The 26,349-nt window shown below is 33.9% G+C and overlaps 1 long non-coding RNA gene across 16 annotated transcripts in view; it reads left to right on the plus strand.

Annotated features, from left to right (window-relative positions):
- LOC108448344 overlaps positions 1-22,972 on the plus strand; it is a 50,924-nt gene extending 27,952 nt beyond the window's left edge. For 4 of the 16 annotated variants that reach the window (XR_001864221.1, XR_001864219.1, XR_001864211.1 and 1 more), the window contains 6 exons: positions 7,736-7,918; positions 10,368-10,454; positions 12,771-12,852; positions 13,694-14,059; positions 17,278-17,397; positions 20,677-22,972. This is a non-coding gene — a long non-coding RNA (uncharacterized LOC108448344). Of the gene's footprint in view, positions 1-1,180; positions 1,240-7,735; positions 7,919-10,367; positions 10,455-12,770; positions 12,853-13,693; positions 14,060-17,277; positions 17,398-17,782; positions 17,952-20,676 lie in introns of all 16 variants that reach the window. The other 12 variants (XR_001864215.1, XR_001864224.1, XR_001864213.1 and 9 more) reach the window with 12 other exon arrangements.
- The last annotated feature ends 3,377 nt before the right edge of the window (positions 22,973-26,349 follow it).

Genomic DNA, 26,349 nt, shown 5'->3' on the forward strand with positions numbered 1-26,349 from the left:
TTGAATTTGTATTTTTTAAGATTAAAAATCACTGCCTTTTATCTTTTGAGATAAATGTCCTGCTGGTAATCAAACACTGTAAATAAAACTTGTGATTTTTAGAGATCGTTATGCTAATTATCCTCTAAATCTGAGTTGTATGCCAAACTGTTTAAGCCATTTAAGATCATACTGGGGTTTTTTTGCATGTTGCAAATTAGACGGTTCATGGTTATTTCTTAGATATGTTGATCATAAAGGATATCTAACAGATTTTCCAGTACTTAACTGTACCACTTGCTTCTTTCTCTTTTCTTCTTGTCTATGATGTATGATTAATCATAGATTACTTCATTTTGTTTCATTTCATTTACAACATTTATGAGCTTCACTTTGTCGGTATGAAATGCTTGTCCCCTTCTTTCCTTTCCAAAGTGGCATAATTAGTGTTAGCATCTTTTTTAACAGGCTACATAAAGTTTAGTGGCTGGATTAAATCAAGTCATTAACATAATGTGCTATACAATTTGCCCCTATCTCTTTTCGTTTCCAGTACATCAAAGTGCCACAGAGTGCCAGTGTAATTGGGCCTTGCTAGCTTGTCAGGTTCAGTCAGGCTGATGGCTGCTGCTTTTACTAAAAAGCTTCCAGGCATGATAATTAATAGAGAAAAGAAGTCTGAGAAATGTAAAAGTTTGGACAGTTCTCTATGAATATTTCATACATTTGAATAATCAGAAGTTAACATTATCAATTTGATGTATAATACATTGATTAAAAGCCTTGTTTCAGATCCTCAAAATAGACATCAAAACTGGGAATTTGCATTTTCTTTGGCATGGTCTTTATATTTAAAAAAGAATAAATTAAAAAAAAATCTTTACTCTTCCATCCCCTCCTCCTTTGCACTCCCACATCTACACCATATCCTTACAGGAGATTATACAGCATTCAATTTTCACAATAAAATTTACTGCCGTCAACTTCCAAGTTGTCTTAAAATGTGCCACAAGACAATTACTGGCAAACCCAATTTCTTTGGTAGTGCTCTGTTTTTTTCTGTAGATCTCTCTTGTTTTCTTGCAGATACCATAAGTGCATTCTCTTGCTCTAAAAGCAATTTATTGATAGCAGTCATTACCTGTACCTCTAAGTTAAGATCTCAAGTTCTAACTAATTTTGACATGAAAATCTTTCTTAGACAGCAACAAAGCAATACCAATTGCGCATGGTTCTGGTGAAGGACATATTTGTGCTAAGGTGAGAAGTTGTAAAGCTTCAAGCTTATGTATAACAAAGCAATAGATACTATTCTATTTACTATGGGTTTTTTTTGTACAATTACTTGAATAGTGTATTTCCGTCTATGTGCTAGCCGTGTTCATTGAAAAAAGGAAATTATTTGGATATTGTATTGCAGCTTTAAATTTTGGCTGATACGATTTCTCTTTACACTTTTTTTTTTTGCAGGACTTGAATATCTTTGGTGTACTTCAGGGAGATTTTTGAGTGTTCAATATTTTTCCTCAACCTGGATTGTTTTGTGAATATCTAATCTGAATTTAGAGAATTAAATTTTAGGGTTTTAGTATTACCCTGTGTTACTGAGTTGGCTTAATTCTACTGTGCCAGAAATACTAATCCTTTTTATTCTCCTAGTCCTGTCTAGAGCTAACCTCTGTTGCTTTGTGCTTTTCTTCTGTAAGAAACTGGGGAAGTAAAACTGCTGCACCAGCATATTTAATAAGACAAGAAATAAAATCTATGAAACAGAACCATCTTGTCAGAGTAAGATAAAAGTAACTTACTAAACTTTGTAGTCAGTACTTTCAAAGACTACTGATTGGTCTAAGATTAAAAAGAACCATTTGCCATTCTCCTTCTTAAAGGTGGTTGTTTGCTATGGGGGTCACTGTAATCTAGAAACTAAAGTAAAAGAAAGTTTAAAGAATCCAGGAAATACCTAAGATGTGTTTTGCCACTGATAAAGTGTGAGATGACAGAAGTTTGAGTACACACTATGCTGAAATGATGGATTTACAACTTCTATCTACCCCTTGTCAAATACACTTTGAAGTTGTAATTGAAAGCATGTACATTCTTTGTGACAGAAAAAATGAAAGAAGAGGGAGAAATAATACCCAAATACACCAAACTCCAGCTTTTAAAATGATTGAAAACTACAGAATCTTGAGTCATTACCCATTATTTTTTAGGTAACAAATAAAACTAATTAGTCAGAATATGAAATTAAGTAGAAGACCAGATTCAAGGATGAATGTGTAAGCCCACAGGAAAAGCATCAGCAGAGTCACTCTCAACCTAGCTAGTAATTTTTTTTGAGGTTATGAATACAAATGCAGTTGCTTACTGGAGAGACTATTTATCAGAATTTATGGACATGGAAGTAAGTTATGGTGACTTTACAAATAGAATGTGTTTTTCTAACTGGAGGTCTAAAAAGCAAAGGATGGGATTTGAAACAGAGTTTTAGTTTGATTAGTTGTCATAAATATCACCAAGCATCATTTTTTCACAATATGCATATTATAAAAATCAAGTTCTATTCATTTTTGAAGGTCTATATTGTTCTCACACAATACTGTAATGACAAGGGGAGGACACAATATCAAATACTAGGTATTAAAACTCTAAATAAAAAACCCAACCACATTAAAAATGTGCAATTTGATGCAGTTTTTCACTACAGATGCACACCTAACAAACGAAGATGCTATACTGATATTTCTGCTTTCTTCCCATTCTAAGAGCTACTTTTTTTCCTTAATGGATTAACTTTCAGATACAGATTTTTGAAATTCATTTTTTAAATCAAGGCAGAAGTCTGTGATCTTCATATAGAAAAATACATGCACAGCTGGGTATAGAAAGGCAGAAATCCCATTATATTTGTCTTGGACTAGATTCTTACAAAGTACTTCTACTTATTTCATCTTATTTGTGTAACTTAAATGTTGGTGTGTATTAATGTACCAAAAATATACAGCTATCTTTTTTCCTCAGGGAGTTTTCTGCCTTTCATGATTTTTTAACTTAAGGATCCTGCTTCCCTTTGAAATGAAAGGTAGTTGTAAGTTCACAACCTTTGAATTACTGAATTTTGTAACTAGTTGGTACTTGTGTAGCTAACTGGCTTTGAGATTTGATAGAGTTGGTATTTGGTTTTTATTTTTTCTGATGGATCAATCAAAGGTGAGTGATTAAACATTAAAAAAGTGAAATTTCCTCTTTGAGACAGTCTGCGAGAGTAGGTGTACCTTAGTTCAGGACAGTAACAGTATTGCTTATGTAGCTTTCCCGGCTTCTTGGGGAGAAAATAAAATTCAGAATTATGGAAGTTTGTATCTCACCAATCCAACAGGTCCAGATGTATCTATATTTCTGTATTCATTCATCCCTAGAAACAGTTTATCTTTAAAATCTGTTAGTTGAGGCAGTGCCACGGGAAAGGTGCAAAATCAAATCTTTAAAACCAATTCCACTTGAGAAGAACATGGAACAATTTTATGTTTTTTCTTCAGAAAGGGTGTGAGGCAAGCTGAAGAGAAAGAAAGCACTATTCAAGTGATCAGAAGTTCTATTATGAGCAAAGTACAGATGTGACTTCGTGTTCAGATGTATAGTTGTCATGCTTGTGGTGGGAAAGCTACACTTCCCTCAAGAACTTTGTATTTTCTAAAGTGTTTGATGCTTTATACTGAATTTGAAATTGTCATTTTGGAAAGAAAAGGAGTACATTGCTGGTACATTACAGATTCACATAGAGAGCCAGTACCTAATCATTGAATTGACTCAAGCTGTAGCAAATAATTCATGCCTTTGAAGATATTAAAGATGAATTTATTCTGGTCTGAAAAATGAATGGCAGCAACCAGAGTTGTTTTCATTGTCACAAATAGATTTTTTTGTTAGTGTGTTAATTCTAGTCAGAGCTGAAGGGATTGCATCGAACCATGTTATGCTGCTAGTCTTGGGCCATTTCATTCTTCTCCTAGCACGTGGCAGAACAGTAATGCTGGAGAAAGATTATATGCGCCTTTCCCTCCTTCAGCAGGGATTCTCCTCCAAAAGAGCTGTTCAACAAGGAGAGATCTCTTCGTCCCAAGTCTTAGGGAGAGTCTAAGGTGTATGCACTTTAGTAAGTCCCATCTGTGTGGAGAATGAACAGGGAGCATTTCTGTATCCTTCTTTCTGTTCTCACATCTACACCAGTGTGGGGAAAAGGTGAAAATAGAAGATGTTATTCCTCACATGAAAAGTCACTGCATACAGGACTAGAATAGTTTTTTTGCAATATGTATTCTTATGTGTCTATGATTCTGTGTTGTCCTATTAATCATAATTAATGAGTAATGTTTGTGTCTCTGTACACTTGAATTACATTGACGTTCCTGTAATAGCATTCTTTCTGGCTCTATTCTGACATTGTTAATAAGATGATCACAGGGATTCAGCACTTGATAGAGGAAGAGGATTATTTCTCATTCAGTAATGTATTTGTTAATCAATATTCATAGTGATTGAAATATTGATAGCAAATGGATGATTACTTGTCATTATTGAAGAATAGCTTGTAGTTTATCTTATGTGCTCTTTGCTTGAAATAGAAGTAAGTGGACTCTGGAAATATATAAAATGCTAAGGAGTAACGCACGCATATTTTTGAGCACTGGTAGATAGAGGATTCAAGTTGACCTTACAGTTTAGAAGTTCCCTTTATTTTGAGTTTTTCAAGGCAATATATTAGTTAAAACTGTGGATGTAAAAAATAGGAACGTTAAGCAAGGTATTTTCAACTCGACTGTTCTGTGCAGAAAGCACAAACTTACTTTTTAAAGCACTTATTTCTGTGGGATACTGTTGTTGACCATTTGAGACAGTTGGAATTTTATTTTTCACATCAAAGTGCTAGCCTTTTATTGTGGCCAAAAAAGAAATCAAAATATGGAATACACAGCTGCTTCAAGATGGCAGTCAAGACTAATTACAGAATTAAACCAAGGGTTTTTTAATCTCAGAAATCAGAAATGTGAGAAAAGTTAAGATTTCAAATTCTTACCTACTTACTTACCCTAATCCTAAAGCTTTTGAAGGAGTGCAGTGATTCTTCCAAATCTCTGGGTAGCATTCGGTATTAAATGGTAGAGAAGCCATTTTTACATAGACTAAGTATCTTACCCATATTTTGTTTTCCTCACCTGAAATGAAAGCACTGAACCAGTTTCTATGAGACATTTTTGAAAGCATTTAATATTCTTTATTTTAATATCTGCCCATTCTCTGTGTTAGGTGAAATTTTGTATTGAATTTTGTTTTAAATGCTTAAATGTAAAGAGTAATTTTATTCCCATTAAATAGAATTATTTGTGGGCAGTAATTGGCAAACTATCCATTGTTCACTTGAGCAGTACCTAATAAATGAGACCAAGGCTTAAAAAAAAAAACAGCCTAGGAAAAGATTTAAATAACATACTTCACTCTGCATCATAGAAATATAAATGGTTGTTTAAAAATGAATTCCTATCATATATTGAATGCTACATATATTTTCAGCATGGCTACATAATGTGAGAGGTTTTGTATTAATGATAAAATGTGACATGATAGCTAATGCTATTCTTAAGCAGTTCTATATTTTTTATTTGTAAATATATTTTTTAATCAGCTTGTGTTCTCCTTTGTATATGCTGTATTCACACTTAGTATCAATAAAACTGGGACTCAAAATAGTCTTGACTGTTAAGCTCCAAGATAATTTGTTATTTTTTCTTATAATTTTCTAATAGTATGACTCAGTTATTTGCTTTGGTTTAAGTTAAAACGCAGAACACCTGGATTTACCCCACTAGCCTTGAAAAAGTGTAATATTCTTTGCCTACTGTATGCAATTACAAGTGTTAAATATGTCAAACAAATTTTAAGATATGTAAAAGGAATACTTTATAATACAGGATATTGTATTTGGACTTGATTCATAAGCTACTGTCTGTGTACAAACTAGTCTGACATAGCTGCTAAATACTTTGGGGCGAACAAAACCACTCAGCATATCCCTTTAAATACAGATGCTAATACATCTGTTCAGTGCAAGAAGAAAAGAGTTGTTTCTGAAGTAAAATTAGACAATAGAGCCAATTTCATTTTTTATGCATGTGAATGTAGAGTGCTTGAGGTTATTAGTTGAAACTGAGTAACCTTTCCAAGCTTTCATCTCTTTCTTTTCAAATTTGAATATGAAAAGCATATTCAAGTCAGAGACCATCACTTTAATGACATTTGGCAGTCATTTGATTTATTAGATTTTAGAAAAAAAATTCCTTTAAATATTTCATCATTCTATGCTAATCCCAGTAATATTGCCAGCTGAAGCCGTGTACCTGTATTAGTGGAGACAGAATGGTGTGGAATTTTTTCTGTCATCCTAGTAAAATTTCCATGAATCTACTGAATAATAAAACAACCTTATTGAAATATTCAGATTTGGGTTTTTAGTTAAAGTGTCTTAGGATACATAATAAAAGGAAATGTCTTTTGAAAAGAGGGGGTAAAATTACTTCATCAAATATTGAAAGGACTTGACAGCAACGGAAATTGTTCTATATGATGGATACTTTTACAATAGGATACACCTGCTTTTCAGTTTGATTAATCATATAATTTGCTTGGGGAAATGTAAGCTATCTGCATAATAAATTAGAATATTGACTTGCAGTTCGAACACTGAATCTAGAAAGCTAATCTTCTGAATGTGATTAATACTTCAAGGGATTTAAGTTTAAAATCAAAAATTGTCAAAATATTTCCACATAGGGGAAATATTTTTAATAAAGATATGAACTTGAAAGAAATGAAAGAAGTAACAAGAATTTTTTTTTTGACATATCTGTACTCCAACGTGTTGTGTTTACTCTTTGAAGAATATTGTCTTTGAATGCTCACCTACATACTCCACTTTGGAAACCTTGGAGTGGCTTTTCTTTCTTCAAATTACAGTTACCTAGGGAAGTACTTGTGACTTTCTGTTGAGTGTGACATTCACACTTAAATACATAAACCTTATTGCAATGTATCTGTACAAAATACTATAGACCTTGCTGAATAGTGTTAGACAAATTTACAAGAAAGAAAAGAATGTAATTTTGCTTAAAGAGAGTAAGAACAGGTCTGATGAAGAACAATTATGTTTACTTTTATGATGTTAATTTTAACTTTTAAAGGTATGTTTGATTTAACTAGTCAAGTTCAGTATATGAAGTTGAATTCCATTTACATGCAGTTGTACTTTACATGCCTAACTACTTTGTGATTTGGTGGATTTTTATTGAATGTGGTATAGTCTGCAGTAGGCACTAACAATTCTCTTCCATTTGGAAAACCTTGATACCTAATATTACTGAAACTTTTTCAATCAGTTATGGGCTCACTTTGCTGTGTAGCTAAAAATAATGGCAACTGAAATTAGTGGTTCAGATAGCATTAGTACATAAAGATCTTAACCTAAATTCCAGTAGGCTATGACTATTGCAAAAATATTTTAAACATCAAATGTCAGCCGGTATCTGTTGCAACAATATTCTCAACTGCAAGCTATGAGGTTTAGATTCTTATTGTGTCTATGTCAAAATCAATCAATGGACCAACTAACTACCTGATGATTCACATGTAAGCTTGGTTTGCGTTAACACTTCAAGAAACACAAAATAATTATTTTGCTTTGTGTTTTGTTTTTAAATAGGAAGTTGAAAAATCTGAATTAAAATTACATCACTTGGTTTTACTAAATCTCAAATTACATCAGATGAAACAATACAGCAGCTGTGTGTAGAATGCAGATGAAACAATTTCCCTGCAGAGGACAATCCACTGTCACTTCCAAACCCAACAGGTGGTCAGAGGAGTGACTGTAACTATAGCACTGGTGAGTGTGACCTATCCCTGAGCAGGTGTGTTCTTTCCCTTAAGTTCTTAGGAAAATGCCTGCAATAATGCCTGCCTTCCCGTACATTATATTTGCACTTATCTGTGTACTGGTTGTATTTGTCATTTTTCCCAATATTTTGGGAAATACTAATGATGGTTTTTAAGAACTGAGATAAGGATGCAATTATTAAGTATAAAATGAAAAACAAAAGTAGGCTTGTGTAAGAAATTGAAACTGCAACATATTTAAATATGCTGGTAATGCATACATTTTAAAATTAGGCTTTACATAACTAATTTTTTTTTTTTGAAAGAGGGTGATGAACTAATTTTTCTATTGATACATGATACAGCAAAAGAACAACATTCTATCCAGCCATGTACAACTAAATTACAATTAGAGAAAATATGTAATTGGACTTGATCATCACTTGTGAATACTCAGTGTACCTTTAATAAGAAATTTTTTTAATGGGAAATTACTCAACTGTATTTAGTACTAATACATTGCTATTTACTTCATAATACTTAATCCTGCATGTTGCATATGCTAGACTCTAATAAATGAATATTTGAAAGTAGTTGATGTCGATACACAATGCAATTGTTAACTTTTGTGACTCCAAGAAGGACATTGGTCTTTGTAAGGCCTTAGGAAAGAAAGAAAACCACAAAAAAAACCAGTAGTGCAGCAAAGTCCTGCATTCACTGAGGCCTCCTTCCATTCAAACAAATGGGATTCCTGGCATCATATGTTAAATAAGATGTTACATAAATAAGAATTCTTATTATGAGCTGGACAATATTCATCTTGTTAGCTTCTGTAGACACTTCTCCAAATGTTCTAGATAGGCAGACATAAATGAAATATGTTTTTCAAAACCTTGTTGAAATAATACCATAAGCCAATAAAAGCTTCTTAAGGTTTTTAATTTCTCTTGCTTTTTGAATTTTCATTGCTTTGAATATAGCAAGCATTCAGAAGGTATAAAAGTCTTACACAATATTCTGATTCCTGGGTATACTAGGTATAGTTTAAGCATGGTAGTATTTTAGGTATTTGCTCTGCCAAGTTTACCTGAAAATGCAGGAAAGTTATGATGAATACAGAATAAAATTTCAGACTTTTAAGGTAATTATGAAACTTCAATACATTTCAAGCTGTGATATTTGAAAATAGCATCATGATTTGGAGATTGTAATTCATAAGGCTTTCCAATCTAGTAGTGCTGTATTGTATTATTTCTGTTAATCATAACCTGGCTGTGCAATTTTGATTTTTCTATTTGCTGCTTGGATATTGATTATAAAACTCTTTGAACTTCAAAATATCCCAACAAATCAATATAAAAAGGTGGGTTTTGGTCTTAATTGTTTCAGGATTGTACTCTGCAGCATAATACTAATGTGGTTGTTATTTGCAGAGGTTTGCTTAGATAATTGAGTGTCTAATTTCTACTCAAGATTAGTTTTGCATATAGGGGGAAAAACCCTAATGAGTCTGCTTTTTGATAATGCCAGTTGCGAAGCTAGTAAGAGAATAGTAATGAAATCTGCATGTGTGTTTACTATAGCTTTGCTGCATCTCTTATTCATGCCTAATTAGATTTGAGTATGCTGAATATTTGAGGTTAATTGAATATTTTCTTTAATAAAAACGAGATTTGCATGGGTAGAAAGAAATTTACTTTGAGCTTAGAAGGAAACTAATAGTCTTTTAGACTTTTGCATGGAGAAAATCAGGGTAAGTCCATAAGTAATCTAAAAAAACCACTAATTCTTATAATAAATAAAGCATTTAATATTATCTGTAACTGGAACAGATTGACTGTTTTAAAAACATCTTAACTGCTACAGAAGGCTTCATGAGATTCATTGCTTAAAAAACATTTGAAAACCTTTTGCACATTCTTCACTGTCATTGTTTGGCATGTGAGATACAGAAGATTAACAGAACCTTGTTGAAAAACAACATAGTAGAGTTCCAGTGATCTGGACATACAAGATCCCATGAATTTCCATTTTCACAGGTGGTTCAAGCGTGTAACTTGGCATTAATTGGGTTTGTTTTTTTTTTTTAACTATTAGTTTTTCACTAAGAATGGTTAGAAGATAATTTTCTTCCTTCCAGAGTCTTGGAATAGAAGCTTGAATGGGGAAGTTTACACAGTGCAGGATTATGCTGCAAACCTTTTGATTGCCTGTGACATTGTGTTGTATCTCCTGATAATTATAGTGACTGAGGAGCTATTGTGATTGTTACCAGTGAAAAGAGTAATTGGAGTATCCAAGAGTGCTTCCAAATTCACAGAACAGTGGAACTTGCCAAATTATGCAGTGGTTCTAGAGAACAGCAGAAACAGAAGAAAGATTTATGAAACCTTGCAAAGGTTTTATATGAAATTTAATTGGGAAGCTTCTATTTCTCAAAAACTTTTCTTTCTCAGGTGAACATGTGACTATTTGAACAACTTGAAGTACAAGTGGAAGGAGACTAAAAGAACAGGAGGTGTGGGAAACATCTTAATAAAACAGTACGTTTTATTAAAAATAAATGGAATAAAATCCACCTATTCTAAAAGGTGGATTCCTCAATCTTAAGGCTTTGCATCAGGAAATGTTGTTATAATTCTCTATGTTTATTCCCTTTCTGCATTAAAGCTCAAGACTGCAGAGTATTTTTTTCTTCATTGTGATGAAACTCTGTTTCATCATGTAGTCATTTAGTTTTGTTACAATGTGAACTATAAAAAACTGAACCATAGCAGAGCAACGTTTTGAATTGCAAAGATTTCTAACAAGGTTCCAGGGTCATTGTAATCTTCAGGTTTTAGTACTTCTTTAGGACTAACTTTAAACTGATAATTTTAGAGGCAAACTGTCACAAGTTAATTCTGGATTATTTTTGCAATTAATTGGATAGAAATATGAGATGTTCCATGCCTTGCAGCAATGTTAATGCTTCTAAGTTCAGGCAGTACTAAGGGGTGCTATGAAAGCGTGTTATTCATCAGGATCTAAAAATATACTTAAACTCTGGTTAATCATTTTCCCCAGACTTGAAGGGAGTTCTTGTGCCGAATGTTTTACTTACTAGTCTGAATTTTTGCCATTGAGTGAAATGAATTTGAACTCCTTAGGTTTGTTAATAATTTGAATTTAAAATTGTTTTAGATACAGTACTGGTAAACTTAGGAAATTCCATTTGGATGCTTATGGGAAAGGGAAGAATCTGTTGATGTGGCATTTCCTTTGAAGTTCTTTGGCTGTCCATCTGTCTCCCTGCTGCCTCCCCATCACTTCCTGTGGTGACCTCAGGAGCACTTGGCCATGAGAGTAGCACATGTGGAAAGTCATCCACATGTCCAAAAGAGCAGCAGATGACAATAACAGCTTCTTTTAACCTAAGAAAGTAAGAAATTTTGAGTGGAAGATAAGGATTCAAAGACAGAACGCCAGTGCTTTGCTTTCTGATAGTAGAGAAAAAGGTGGCAAATTGCAGATTTCTTTGATTGAATGACTCAGCAACTAAGTAACTGCACTGGCTGTTTCGTGATAGTAACCCATTCCTAATAGCCGTTCTGCTGACCGTGTAGGCGCTGGGGAACAGCTTTGGAGAAAACTGAAAAATCAATAGCTCTGGAAAATGGGTTTCCTAGGACTAACAGAGATATGTCCTCTAGTAAATCCCTCTACTGGGAAGTTAGGCTTTCATAGCTCCTCATACTTCTGTATTCCAATACTCCCAGCTCCTTAGCAGAGTTGATACTTTCTAGTTATACAAGTAAGTTTATTTTGGGTAGCAGAAGACAGTATGAGATACGTTAAAGATTTCTGTCTGCACATGGGAAAAGGAAACCTTACTGTGATGTGGAGAGTGAAAAAGAATTGTGAATACAGTGGCAGAGTAACTAGAAGAGAGTGGATATTAAAAATGTTGGAGTTTAATGACAGACAAATTTCTAGCTCCACCTCTCCCCTCAAAACCAAATGAAAACTCTTCTGAAGAGCTATGTTTGATTCTTAGGGGCCTGTATTCATTCTAGTTGTCCCAGCAAAACCTTTTCAGTTTCACTTCTTTATTTAATTTTTTAAAAATTCCTTTAACACTTTTTCAGTTTTTATAATCTTTCATAGTAGTTTGCTGCTTTTGCAGGCTGATACCATTTGCAAGCCAGCAGCTACTTTCTGTAATATAAGATGCCCAAAAACTTCTTAAAGAATTTCTTAATACCCTGCTTCTCATTCTGCTAGTATGTTTTCTAAACCAAGGCTAACTTTCACTCGAGGTCATATTAATAGTGCAAAAATTAAAAGCTGATCCTTGTGTTTGTATTTTAAATTAAAACAATGAAAAGCTTTCAGAGCACTCACTCACACTCCCCAGGCTGTGGTTTTCTCCAGTCCATTGGTCTAGAGGTTTCTCTTATTGAAATATTGTGGCAGGAAAGGAGGATTAAATTACTGAGGCTGTCAAAAAGGACAAGCACTCTGCCATACATTATCATTATCACTGGCTTCCTCAGTGGAAGAAAATGCAGTAAATCACTTCAAATACAAAGCAATAAAGACCACTGGCTTTTAAAATCATGAGTGCTATTGCCATTAACAGAAAGTGACAGCTATGTGGCATGCTTAGATGCTGCTTGTATCTTTTTTGACAGTGTGCACATAAACCTGCCAGTGACACACCATTAGATCATATGACCTTTCAGATTTGATTCTAACATTGTTGCTTTTCCTTAGAAAAGAAAGAAACAAATGTTTATTTTTCCTTGTTCTTTTCCTCATGCTCTTCTAAAAGGTGAAAAAGCATTTGATACTAATAATAACTCTGATTTGCTTTGCAGTGATAAATGTGGATCAGGCAGATAATTGTGCAGAAGGAGAGTATCTCAAGTCTGTTCTAAAGCCAGATCCACTCGCTGACAGGTACATGTTAGTATTGGAAAACTCTATTATAGGTCTTAGTAAGTAATGCTTGTGGTTCACCTAGTTGTTTGTCTCTTTTGAGGAGGTTAGACTGAGGAGTCAGTACCTAACTAACTAACTAGAAAAAATTTTGTTTCAGCTAGGAATGATAACTGCATTCTGATGGAACAATTGATCTTATTTCTTCCCTGTGTAGGTTCATGTGGCACAGAGTATTGCAGCCACATCTAATGTTAGTTTAGTGCTGTGGTTTGGGATTTGGTTTGGGAGTTTGTTTGTTTGTTTTGTTTTTAACAAATTTGTTTTGCAAAAGAGATAATCTATCAGCAGGATTCTACCACTAATGAATCTGAAAAGCACATACCTACCCAGTGTAGTGTAGTACATTTGTTGCTTTCTGAATTCAAAGTACTACAAAGAGTCTAAGAGCTGCAGAAAGTGTTCCTTGGCCCTAGAATTTCCAGAGATAGATAGATTGATCTAGCAGACAGCTATTATGTAAATGCATATGAGAAAAAATATAAATTAGTCTTGTCCAATTTCATAATAATAATGTTTGCTCTTATTCAAATTTTTTGATTGAGATAGTATGTGCTTATACAGAATATTACTTATACAGAATGAATAATATCCTTTGATTCCATTTTCTCTTGATGGTCAATCTCCATTAAAATTGTATAATTACTAAATTAAAGATTTATTTAATTTGTGGAAGAAGAGAAAACCTACTGATTGTATTTGAAGTGTTGGAGTTACTTGTAAACCTTCTAAACATGTATTTATTCACAAGTAACTGATTCACTCCACAGTAAGGAGTGATCTCTCTTCATTTCATTTCTAGATCTGAGTTTCACGTCTTGGCCGGAAAACAGGTTTTACTGGAATGCAGCAGGGAACACCATGAAATAATTACTTGTTGGGATGGAAATACCATACCAAAACAATTCGTAGGTTTGGAGATTTAAAAAAAAAAAAAGATACTTCACTTAATAAGCAAGCAAATGATTTATTCTACCATATAGAATAGGAAAATTGATAATGTTGTTCTAAAATTTGACAATACCAAGGATAAAATACTCCTTTTTTTCTTTTTTTTCCCTGAGGGATAAATTAGCAATGGAAAATAGCTAGCATGTGGGCTGCAATTTCTCCTATAAATACTTGAATATTTATAAAAATTATTTTACAAGCCTGATGTGAAAGTAAGGTAAGATTACAGCAGTGATCTTTTTCTCTGAACAGAAGTATTCATCTTCTACGTGTTGCTATCATGGTACTGTCCTCTGTGTTTGTAGGTGGGTTGTTTCCTGCAGTCATTGATGTGTCTGGCGTGGCCTGTGTTGAAATTTCAATTCTGCATTGACTAAATAGAAAGACAGGAAGTTCATCAGTAGTCCAGTTCCCCACTTGATCCTAGCAAGAAGACCACCAAGAAACAAAATTTATGGAAAGATTGTGCCCATACACCAAAAGTTTCCAACTCTATGCATTTTAAACCTGGCCTAGTTAAATCTTCAACACATGTTTTCTATCACAGGCCTTACAAACTAGTATCAGAGCTTTTTCAGCTGAAACAGGAACTGAACTAAACTAATGCTTTAAAGCTCAGGAAACCAAATTATCAAGGATATAAATATCATTGAAAATTGCCTGCAGATGGTTTAGCCTGACACTTTATTGGTGTTTGTGCTAGGCCAAATTATAGCAGCATAGGCAGTGTATTAAGTAGTGTGTTATTTTTTTCCTGTCACAATGAAAGTTGCTGAAAAGATACTCATAATGATTGGATCCATATTAAAACATAAATAAATGGATAATCACATGCTATTTTTATCTTCTAAAAGAAGAATCACTTTAATGAATAGCTCTTGAAAAAAATATACTATTGTAATACAGAAAATTTCTGCTAAGCCAAAGTTGCAACTATAGGCTAATACTGTAGGTGAAACTGAACCAATTTGACCCTGAAAATAATGCATTTCACAGCTTTATACTCTTTTAGTTTATGCTTAAAAAATAATGTTAATTGGTATGGAATTTATATGGAAAATACAACATTTTTAGAGTCCTAGAATCATTTAGGTTGGAAAAGAACTTTCAAGTCATTGAGTCCAACTGTTATCCCAGCACTGCACTTTTACGTATCTCCAGGGATGGTGACTCCACTAGTTCACTGAGCAGCCTGTTCCAGGGCTTGACAACTCTTTCAGTAAATAATTTTTAATATCCAGTCTAAAATTTGTTTGGAGTGGAATTCCCTGCTCATGAAGACAAGATTTCAAAATAAAGTTGATATTTCTCTTCTTTCAACTTCATTTATTGATATGGAATCATTGTAAGTGTTAGAAATGTTGATTTTGTTTCCACGTTTGAATAAATGATTTTAGTTGCAGAAAATGCAAAAATAACCAGTATCAAAAAAATCAAGAAAAACATGCTGTTAAATAGAATGACATAAAATACATGAGCATGAGGTAATAGGAGACTAGGAAAACTTTGAAATCCTTTTTAGGTTAGTAATTGTTGCGAACTGCAAAGGCGGTTCTCTTCTTTTGACAAGCATCTTTTCTTTATGTTTTCAGACAGTCATTGTCTCTGTCATTAATATGGAGATTTTGTCAGAATATTTGCTTTTCTTCTAGCTGCATTGTGTGACATGGGTAGTCTTTTTATTTTGTTTCTTTTTCTGTATAATCAGGATTCAAATTCCCTATTCAATTGAGGAAGATATACTTGCTAATGTTTGTAAAACTTTGGAATAAAAACAGGATACAAAATTATTATTGCAGCATCTGAACCCCATCATTATTTACTTACATGTTCAAGTCTCTAAATCAGTTAACAAGACATGTTTCTGGCAGTCCATTTACCTTTCTGTAACTGTGTCATAGTTATTTTTTATTCTTCCAGTGTTGTTTTTCAGCATTTTAAGAGTGTAGAAATTTCAGCTGTGTAGTGAATCTTCACTGATTCCTCATGCCAGAATGTACTTGAAGTGTTGAGACCTGGAGGTAGAGTATGTGCTCTTCTGACAAGTGTTGGGAGAGACATATGTGAAGAAGGGAGGAATCCATTCCTCTAAGAGTCATCCTGCTGTGATAACAAGAGTGAACAGCTTTATGCAAGAGGTTTCCAGGCTGATCCTGACAGGTGCATCATTTCTTGGTAGGAAATGATAGTTATTCCTAGGAACAGACTATATGAAGTCATTGTTCTCCAAAGTAACAAAATCTATGTTATAGGATAGAGCTTGCATGCAGTGTTAGCTTCACATTAATGTACTGAATTAATGCACAAAGTTTTCTACTTGCTGCTTAAAATTCTGGTCTCTGGAATAAAAAAAAATGGAATCAAATTTGCCTACATTAGAGCTTCTGTCCAGTCTAAATTACCTCCTGGTGTTAATGCCTATAAGTGTTGTTCAAAAACAAAAATAAAAATAAATTATCATTCAGGCTTTCATTGTAAAACACGTTTTAAGCTTAAAGCACTTACTGTTTTTTCACTTTGCTTTTGACAAACAAGTTTCATTTAGTTCTCTATTCTTTCCTGCAGTGCCTAGCAAATATCCTCTCACATGGTGCTTTTTAACAGGATGATAAATTTTTTTCCTATTCAGTAGTTTTGGGATTCCTGCAAGTGTGTACTGATACCTGGTGTTAACAGAAATGAAATGTGGAAATCAGCTAGAGAGAAAGTCTGGGATCCCAGGGAGAGATAAGGGACAGTAACGCTATCCATAGCTTTATTCATATATTCATATTTTGTCTAAGATATCCGCTCCTGTAGACTTGGATATAAAGTAACTTGATGTTACCCATTTCGAATTATGCTTATTGTAACATTTTGAGGTTGTAAAGCTCACAAACATTCACTGTTTGAACAATGTTGCCAAGACATACCAAATGTTAGCTCTAAATTCCTGTCATTTTGTCAGTCTCGGTGTTTTTGGCCCCAACACAAGCCACTAACTCAAGCCAGCTCCAACACAATACTGGAATTATGTGTTTGAAAGGAAAGCCATACTTGGAGGCAATGGGTGTAATTTAAGTTCACAGAAGAGAGGCATATATTTTGTATAGTTGTTTGTATAGCCCTCTGAACAAGAATTGTACCATGGGGTGGTGGGAGGGGGATCAAAAATGAAACATTTCTGTAATCCTGTGGATCTATGGTTACAACCTCTCTGTCCTTCCAGTACAGCTAAATAATATTAAAGAAGAGGGGAAGATTTAAAAGAAAGTCTTAGACTATTCTTGTCATGGAAAACGTTGAATTTAATTGATAAAGAGTTCTTGTTTATGTTTATTCAGTGGAAGAATAAAGAACAGAATACAGTTTCGCCTTTTTTTCTGTTTTGTAAGTTGATTTTTAACCCTTTTCGAATGTAATTTTTTGTGTGTGTGTTTACCCTAAAATTTACAGTGCTCAGTGATACCTCAGAAGATGAACAGGATCTTGAATGTGAAGATACTGATTTTGCTTTGGTCCATTTGAAAGAGATACTCCAGAAGCAAAGAAATATCATTGAACAAGACACTGATGGTAAGTTTTAGAGATCACTTTCTTGTAAACTTTTATAGCTTAAAAACAATTTGTTGAATTTCTCTGCAAGATTTATTGTGAAAGTAATTGTTTGATATTGTGTCAAGAAGAAATTCTTTAATATTAACTAAAGGCTTCCACATTTGTTTGCAAAAGTCTGCAGAAACTATTACTGTCATTCCTTAAAATATACTTGAAAAACCAAAATCAAACAGCATCCCCAGCTAGTTTATAAAACCTAAGAACTTAAAAGACCTATCTGCTTCCTGTAATTCTCTATTTTGTACAACATACTTCATTGTAAAAGAACTATAAATATCTATATATATTTATAAAAATTTATGTCAATAATTCTGTATTGCTGATGTCTGGATCTTATTTAAAGTTACAGTATTACCCCCAGAGTGCATCCAGCTTTTGTGTCCTCCATACGAAACTGTATCCGAGACAGTGTGAAATGCTGGGGGTGTTGGTTAGGGGTCAGTTTAGAGTGAGCACCCCTCTGAAAAAGACTGTGACCAGCCCTTCACTGTGACTCACCAAAGCAAGGTGAGGTGAGTAGGAGCTAAAGTGTCTTCCCATTCCTGGGCCATTGGAGAGTGTTTTTACAATGCTCATAAGAAGATTTGAGAAGGTTACTCAGTCCTTTCACAGACAGAGAAGGAAAATATTCTCCTTGCTTAGAGTTTCCCGTTGCCTGTGGTAGCAGGGTCATGGTTACAAATGCTGCATTTTTCTCCTCCCTCTTTGTCTCAATCCTCTTTCCTGTTGTGGTGACGCTCAGGGATCTCTGTGATAAAGCAGTCGCTCTGTGAGTACATGAACCAGCTCCAAGACTGGACACAGTGCACACTCTTCCTACTGAAGAGTAGGAATTCCAGTTAGCCCTCCTGAAATGCCAGGCCAGTGTGACTGCTACTTCTGCTGTTGGGGATAATTACCGTACCTTGAGCGATGGGGAGCTGAGTATTGAGGGAAAGAAATAGGCTTTCTTACCATTTCCATTATCATGCATGATTTTCATCCATGCAGCAGCTAAAATACTCAAAGAATGCATCAAAGTTCCAAGAACCCAATAAAGAAAATGCTAAGAATCAAACCTCCATACTCTGGAAAAATAATATATGGATTTGATGCACTTCTTAATGTGGCTGAACCACTTAAGCTTTTCTCCACCAATAATTTTTCTCCAAGTTCTTGTGCAAAAGCACATCTCCAAAAAGGTATTTTGTAGTCTCTCACTGGAAGATTGTTTTTGTTCTGTATTTTAACGCCATAATTTCCACTGTCATAATTCCTATTTGGTAAGACTGATTAGTGATATAAATACAATTTTTTACTCTTGAAAGTCACATTTCACAAAACTTCTAAAAATCCTAATCATCATCTCAGAGAATTATTATTACAGGAATGACTGGTTTTTGTTACTAGTTATTGTTCTGTTAAAAGCTAATCATTATTAGGTAATGACAGCTATTTCAATATTGAGGAGCATTTCTTCCCCTAATTGTAAGACATTTGAACTAATTTTTACTTTATGTGCATTACATCTATTAAAATGATAGTAATAGCTGAAAATACTTTCATTCTTTTTCCTGTCCGCATTTCTGCCCTTCCCTATAGATGCCATACAGTTATTTTTTTTCTATCGCATCCATAACATATAACATTGCATATTCTCTGAAAATTTAGAAATTTCAGAGAATTGAAATTAATTTTATGTTAATGTATGTCAGATCATGGGAGAAGAACATGTTAGTGTATTTTCTCGGACAAATTTATTGGAAAAGGGTCTGCTCTTAAGATCTGGATGTAGACTTCAATTAAATTCAATGGCACAATAAATAGAATTCCTGAGCAATATGTGCACATTCTCTGAGATGGATATTGGTTTGAGGGAAAAAGAATAAACCTAGACACAGAAAAATTCATAGGACACTACCACATGAGGATGTAGTCATTCTCAGATACCGTAAGCTTCCTTCATTCTATTTGAGGACTGCAAGCATGTATCTTTTTCATATCTTGTTCCTTCCCTTGCTGGTTGTGTGAAAGTGGCCTCCATGAAATTTGAAGCAAATAAGTGAATGACTAAGCAAGAGGATGGATGAAAAAGAGACTGTACAGTCAAGACATCTAACAATGTGTCTCAGAGATAATATGACAATATGAAAACTGAGAAAATAGAGTTAATGTTCTGATATAATTAATTACAGTTATCCTGCTGCTCTTACGGTAAAAACAATACTGTCCCCTGAAGTCTGCTCTGAAGTTGACAGTTCACTGAGTTATTTGTTCAAGGATATACAAAATAGTTTGGAGCTCTAAGAATAGCATCCAATCTGTCCTATAATAAGTCTTTCAACAGAGTAAATGATGGAAGGTTTATCCCATGTTTTCCCTTCACTAAACCTCTTCTGAGCTGTCCCGGCAGCCTAGAAGTTGCAACGTGAAGCATCATTGCATGTCTCAGAGTACTTATCCGAATTGATAGAGTAAATACATAACCTTGCCATTTATCAGCTGTATAATTTGCTTTGAAAAGATGTGCCATCAAGATTTATTTGTTTTTATTCAAATTCCTTCTAGAGTCATGTTAGGCAGCCTCATTGCTTTTTGTGCAGGACTGGGAAAGAGCCTCATTTTTGACTTAGCAGCATGTATTAATCACAGCAGCAGAGATTCTGGCCCTCTGGGCTTACTTAGATATTGTAAAAGAGTGCAATTTTAAATCATGTCAGCTAATTTCTGTAAAATAGAAATTTTAAATACTACTTTAAAACCCCCATACACAAAGATGAAGGTAGTTAGTTTAGTCTAGGGAAATTATCAACTTTGTTGATACTTCACTATTTTACAACACAGAAGCTTTACAACATAGAAGCTTGGAATTTAAATCATTTTGCATTGCACAAACTGGAAAGAACAACTTACTGTTTAAATACTAATAATTGTCCAGGCTGATTTGGACCCGTCATACACACAGTCTAGAAAATGCATTAATTGGTATATATGTTACTTAAAATTATTTCTAAATATGCATATATGTTTTCAATAGAGTTTGGAACACCTTTATTTACACATTATGAAAAAATATTAATTTATACGGGCAATTATTATACAAATAGTTTTATTTATTTCAGAGTTAATTCCAGCACTAATGCTTTCATTGATATACATGCTGGTTCTTAGGGTGCTCGGTTTCCAGTGGGCTGAGTACCTGAAATGGAAGATTTCTTTTTTATTTATTTACCTTTTTTTTTTTTTTCCGTATTCTAGGAGCCTTTTAATCTGTCCAAATGCTAAGGAAGATTATCAGAACAAAACTGAAACCTTAAATGAAATTGCTAATGCTGTTCTGCAGTGTTTCCTTTCTAGTTTTTGATTCACAAGATGATAGTGCAGTAATTGGAAAGCTCAAAGGAACAGTGGAAGCCCTCCATGCGCTGCCCTCAGTTGAGAGGGGAATGCAAAGATGACTACGAGGCATGAAAGGAAGTTTGCCTACAGAAGATCCTTCTCCCAGTGTAAATACATGCTTGATAGTGCATCAAAGATGAGATCTTTGTAATTCTTACAGTATATTTAATGTATAATTTATATGAAAAGGACGCTTGATTTGTAGTTGTAAAGTTTTGTATACTTTTCAGTCTGTTTGTTTTTATATTTCCCCCCTAAGGCTAAGAATATCTCCACAATGGACAACGTCTTGTAAATAATTAATACCTACATGATTGAATGATGTGCTTTATTTGCATTTTTAAGATTTTTTCTTACATAAAACAGTAATAAAAATGCAAGTCAAAATTTTAATTTTTAATAAAAAAACCATAAGCCTTAGAAAACTGATTAAAAATACTTTTATGTTATCCCTAATCACCCCACTAAATGGAATGCCTATGATTAGCCTCATTAAGAATTTTATACTGTGAAGATTTTATTAAAAGCAATATATGAAAATTACTTGGATTAATGTGTTAATCTGCCTCTTTAAAATGCTAATATCCATTTTATGCACATTAAATCTCAGTATGTGTTTTCTTTGATGCATGCAGTTCCTATCAATTAAATATAAAAAATTAGGCAAGTTGCAGGACTTATTAAATTACTGCAACCTTTTTTTAAATAACTTTTACCCTTCTACAAACATTATAATCAGCTGTTTATGGTTACCATAATTTGAAGTAGGGGGAGGGCAGGCGCAATCATTTTCTGTACAGTAGATGATTTACTTGCAGCCAACATCTGTCAAAGCACAAAAAGAAGCCATAGAGTATCAGATTTTGCTTCACCTACTTTGGGTTTAGGGATGGGCAACTGTGTTTTCATTTGGGTTTTGTCACTTTTAGAACTTACATCAAACATATACAATAAATTGTTGTATCTGAATAACTAGTGTCTAGTGTGGAAACGTAATTTTACAGCTTTTAACCAATCTCAGTGAAGGATTTAATTGATATTTTTAATGGAGCTGTGAATCAATGCTGCAAAAGGATTGTCTCTTGAGAACGAGGATATAATACGTTTCATTTTTTAATTTACTTTTTTATTTGTCATTTTCTTCAAAGGATTTTATAGACTGTGGATTTCCACTGTTTGCAAACAGGCTATGTTTCTTCATAAGCATATGTAAAGTATTCAGAGAGATAAGTAATTTATTAAAATCTACCTAATTTGCCGTGATATATTAAATCTCTGCTTCAGTGATCACAGACCATTTCATTTAGAGAATTAGGCATTCCCTCTTTGTGTGATTAAAGCTCTGGAAAATGAGTTCTTTGCTCCTATTTGTGAACATTCAAAGCCTGCTAATGGCAAGAAGATGGAATAGATTATGAGACAATTCATTACAGTTCAACAGAAAAAACCCCTGCTATAATGCAGAAATGCAAGTATGAATATCTGCATATAGTTTGAACCATCTGTGCTCTAATGGCTTCAGTAATGGCTCTTCGTCTTCAGTAGGCTTTGAAATGACATCCATACAATATTAATTTGTTGATGTACATTATGAGGCCAATGGAATGAATATATTCTGACCACAGAAATCTCTGAATTCCAACATGATCTGCTGTTGACTCCATTTTAGGACCTACCATCTTCAGCAGTACTTCTCATCCAGACTTTGCCAATCCTCAAAGAGTTTCATTCCTCTGGAACTTTAGGAGACCACAGACAGCTGCATTCCTAAACCCCTCCATTCTTCAGTTAATGGCCATATGTTTGTTGTCATTTGGGCTGGCGCTTAGTTCATCATTTTGGCCACTATTTCTAGCTTTTTTTGGCTCTGTGCATCTATATTGTCAATAAGACTGTTATTATACATTACAATAATTTGAAACAGCCAGATTCAACACTGAGATTAACTGAGTGGCTTTTTAGAAATTTAGTTGTGGTATTCTGTCAGAAGGTTCTTATTATTCTTCTAATACTTTGCAAACCAAACTAAATATCCTGCACATAAACAAAGAAGCAAATTGTATTGAGTTTTCTTGTGTGACTGTTTACTGACTTGCAGGAGAACTATGTTAACTGGTGCTTGTTTTCTTCTGAAATAAGCCATGTGGTAAAATTAGAAAATCAGTGATGTTCATCTCACTTAAACATTTACAGTAACACCCTTAACACTTAATCTTCGCCATCTGAAGTTGGAAACTTAGAAACCAAGCGTTCATATATTCATTAAACACAGACCTCTTCGGTAAGTTACTGCAAAATATTCCAGTTGACATTTGGTTACATTGTGTTAACTGTTCTCAGTGACTCCAACATTAACATACATAATTTGCCTCAGGTTCCTAGACATATTTCTTCATAAGGTTCACTGTTACTCAGTTTTGGATTTTAAAGAAATAATCCTGATTTCTAGTCATGTTTATTGCTAAAACAGATAGAATATTCAGCGAGGATTTTCCCAACAGATGGATTGTATTATCTTATGCAACATAAAGATGCGATCATACCAGAAAGTTTTGTTCTTGCATTGAGTAGTCTGTATTGCCAACATGCTCTTAAAACTTAATTCTAAATGCTACCTTGTGCAGGGAAAGTGGAAAATATAACGTAGTACTATTTTGTCTAGATTTTAGCAATTAATAGCTTCACGAAAACTTGCATCTATGTAATCTCTAGGCTAAGGTACAAAGGAGCCATATTAAAGCTGGGTACTACCATGCTTTAAAATGTTACTCTAACATCCATTTTTGTAGAGTAGGTAAATTTTTACTACAGTGTAACTTGATCACCACAGGCGCTACATAAGGTGAAATGGCAGTGTCAAATGATCCGTTTTGTTATTTTGTATCTTTTCCCATTTATTGTTACAGCTTATAGCTTCATTATGATGTCTTCTGGTGTGGTATGGTAACTGCTATTCTTCAGGTTACCAAGAATGTTGATCAAGATAGAAACTTAGCTCAAAAAAACCTTTATCTATTTTAAATGTTGCTTTTAATCTTTTATAACCTTAACCTAGGAATGGAAGTTGTAAGAGTAAATACATCGTGAACCAGGTAACAGCTCTGTGAAGTCGATCAATCTTGCTGTAGAGTAAGTCAAAGCTTATCTCATTATATGAGTAGATGTAACATGACAAAATTTATAATGACTTGTTTCATAGATCAATATTAAAGTTAATGGTAATATTGTTTTGAAATGCTTTTTATTACTTTAAGGCACATTAAGACATTATCATAGTTCAAGAAGTCTCTAAACATATCAAGACTAAATATTAGCTGTTAAATTTAATTTTGTTATTTTGTGTTGGAACTGAGAAACAAAATACAAGTTAGAAATTGTGCTACAAACCTTATTTCATATTTCAGAGTCAGAGAAATATTATATGTTTTAATTACAGACAGGTCTTTTTGCAGGTGGTAACACTGACTTATCCATCAGTTTTTCAAGATATTCCAAAAGATAATATTTTTATAAGACTTCACCTACATAACTGTTTATGTTATAGCTGTTAGTAATTGGACTAGATTCCAATCCTGCAACTGATACTGAATTGGAAGAAATGTATGAAATTAATTGCAAAATATAAGTTCAGGTTAGTACCTTAGTATGCACATGATAAAAATTTGCTTTTGGCACAGTAAGCCCCATGTTTACTGCTTTTTGCTTTTTGTTAGTTCCTTTTTGGTATTTGTGATAAATTTTAATTCTTTTTCCATCTTTTAAAATGGGACAAGACAACTTCTGAGGAACTTGAATCATGCATCTGTGGGTTTTAGAGGCATTTTTAAAGTTTTTTTTATTGTTAAGGTCCTTGCTGAATAATACTTCAAGCTTTCAGCATTTGGTAGCATCAAAGTCTAATTCAGTCCTAGCAAAATTTCATCTCAAACAAGAGCTGCTTGTAAATGATCAGGTACCAGCTGAGGATATTTTGTCTGTGGAAATAAGTGATTACAAACCTTCAAACGGAAATGCTTATAGATCTTAAGAGTAGTAGTTCTGTCACAATACTTTGTCAGGATAGGATCATTCATGTTAGAAGGGATCTCAGGTGGCCTCTAGTCCAGCCTCCTGCAGGATTAGGCTGAGGGAACTGTTTCTGTCTGCATACCCTTTCATGGGCTGGTTTCCAGGCCAGGCTGGATATAACGCTGAGCAATGGGGTCTAATATCAACAGCTAACCATTCTTGGTATCAAAATGATCTAGCATGATCTAGCAATGATTTGTTTAACATTTTTGTGGATTTGGAAAATAATCTATTTCCTAGTTAGACAAAATGTCATTCTTGTTGGATGCAAAATTATTTCCTATGTATTCAAGCAGCAAGAACTGCAGTGTCCTTGAAAAACCATTGGAAGAAATGAGGTCTTTCCATTACTAAAACAACAACAAAAAATCAATCAGAAGTTTCTTTTTCTTGAAGAACTGTTATCATCCAGTGGTTATTTTGATTACCTACTCATAAGCATAAATACCTACAGTAGGTGATAGTCTTTGACTTCAATGATAATGAAAAACAGAAAATGTTCTACCATATATAGGGTAATTTTCCCAGAGAAGGAGGAGACACCAATCAGTGTCTGATTCCAAACACAAAGTACACGAACAATAAAGAAAACAGAGCAAACTTAAGAAAACATCAGAAAATCTTTAGAGAAAATCTTTCTACATTTTGAAAACATTCCTTAACCTTTTTTCCTCTGTAATAAGCAGTTATTTTAGTATACCAAAATCAGACCCATTTGGAAACTTTCCAATAGGTTGGTATTGTCAGTGGTATAATTTGCATCTTAGATGAAATGCACAAAAATGGATCTATTTATAGAACAGAGCCACTTGTGTATCAGCATGCAGTAGATATAACCTGAGCAACAATATATATTGGCAGGCATATCTATAGTAAAGGCAAACAAGTCAGTGTAACTTATAATTTATTTTAGAATGGAATTTACAGTGATTGACTTAAAGTCTGTAGTAACAGAGCTTTTTGCAGACGTTTGGGAAAATTGCAGGATTATATTTCTACCCACAATATCAGACAGATACGATAGGGGCCTGTAACAGAGGCCCTGTACAGCTGTTGATGGATCCTACAACAGCATGTGTTGTGAGGAGCACTGAGTTCTGGAGCTTTGGTGAATCTCTCCTCAGTATCTTCTTTTTGAGCTGGCCTGTTCAGGAAGAGCACGGAACCTGGCTGTTAGGAAGCCTGTAAGTGTGAGACAGGCTGTTTGACCATTTTCATCCTTCTCTGGAGGACAGTCTCCCTACTGCAGGGAGGTGGGAGGAAGATTTTCTACTAATGGTGAGTTTTGTTTTAAAATCAACATACAGAAGGGCTTTGGGGAAAGTTGACAAGAACTTCTAAGATGCTACAAATGAAAATACTTTTTGTGTTTCACTTCCACTGAAGTAAACGTGAAGTCCAAATTCTATCAGGCCCATAACCTTGATTCTTGCACTTGGTTCATTGTAAATTTTGGGGGACTTT

The sequence above is a fragment of the Corvus brachyrhynchos genome, unplaced genomic scaffold (assembly GCF_000691975.1).
Source record: "Corvus brachyrhynchos isolate BGI_N302 unplaced genomic scaffold, ASM69197v1 scaffold26, whole genome shotgun sequence".
In the NCBI taxonomy this organism is placed as follows: Eukaryota; Metazoa; Chordata; class Aves; order Passeriformes; family Corvidae; genus Corvus; species Corvus brachyrhynchos.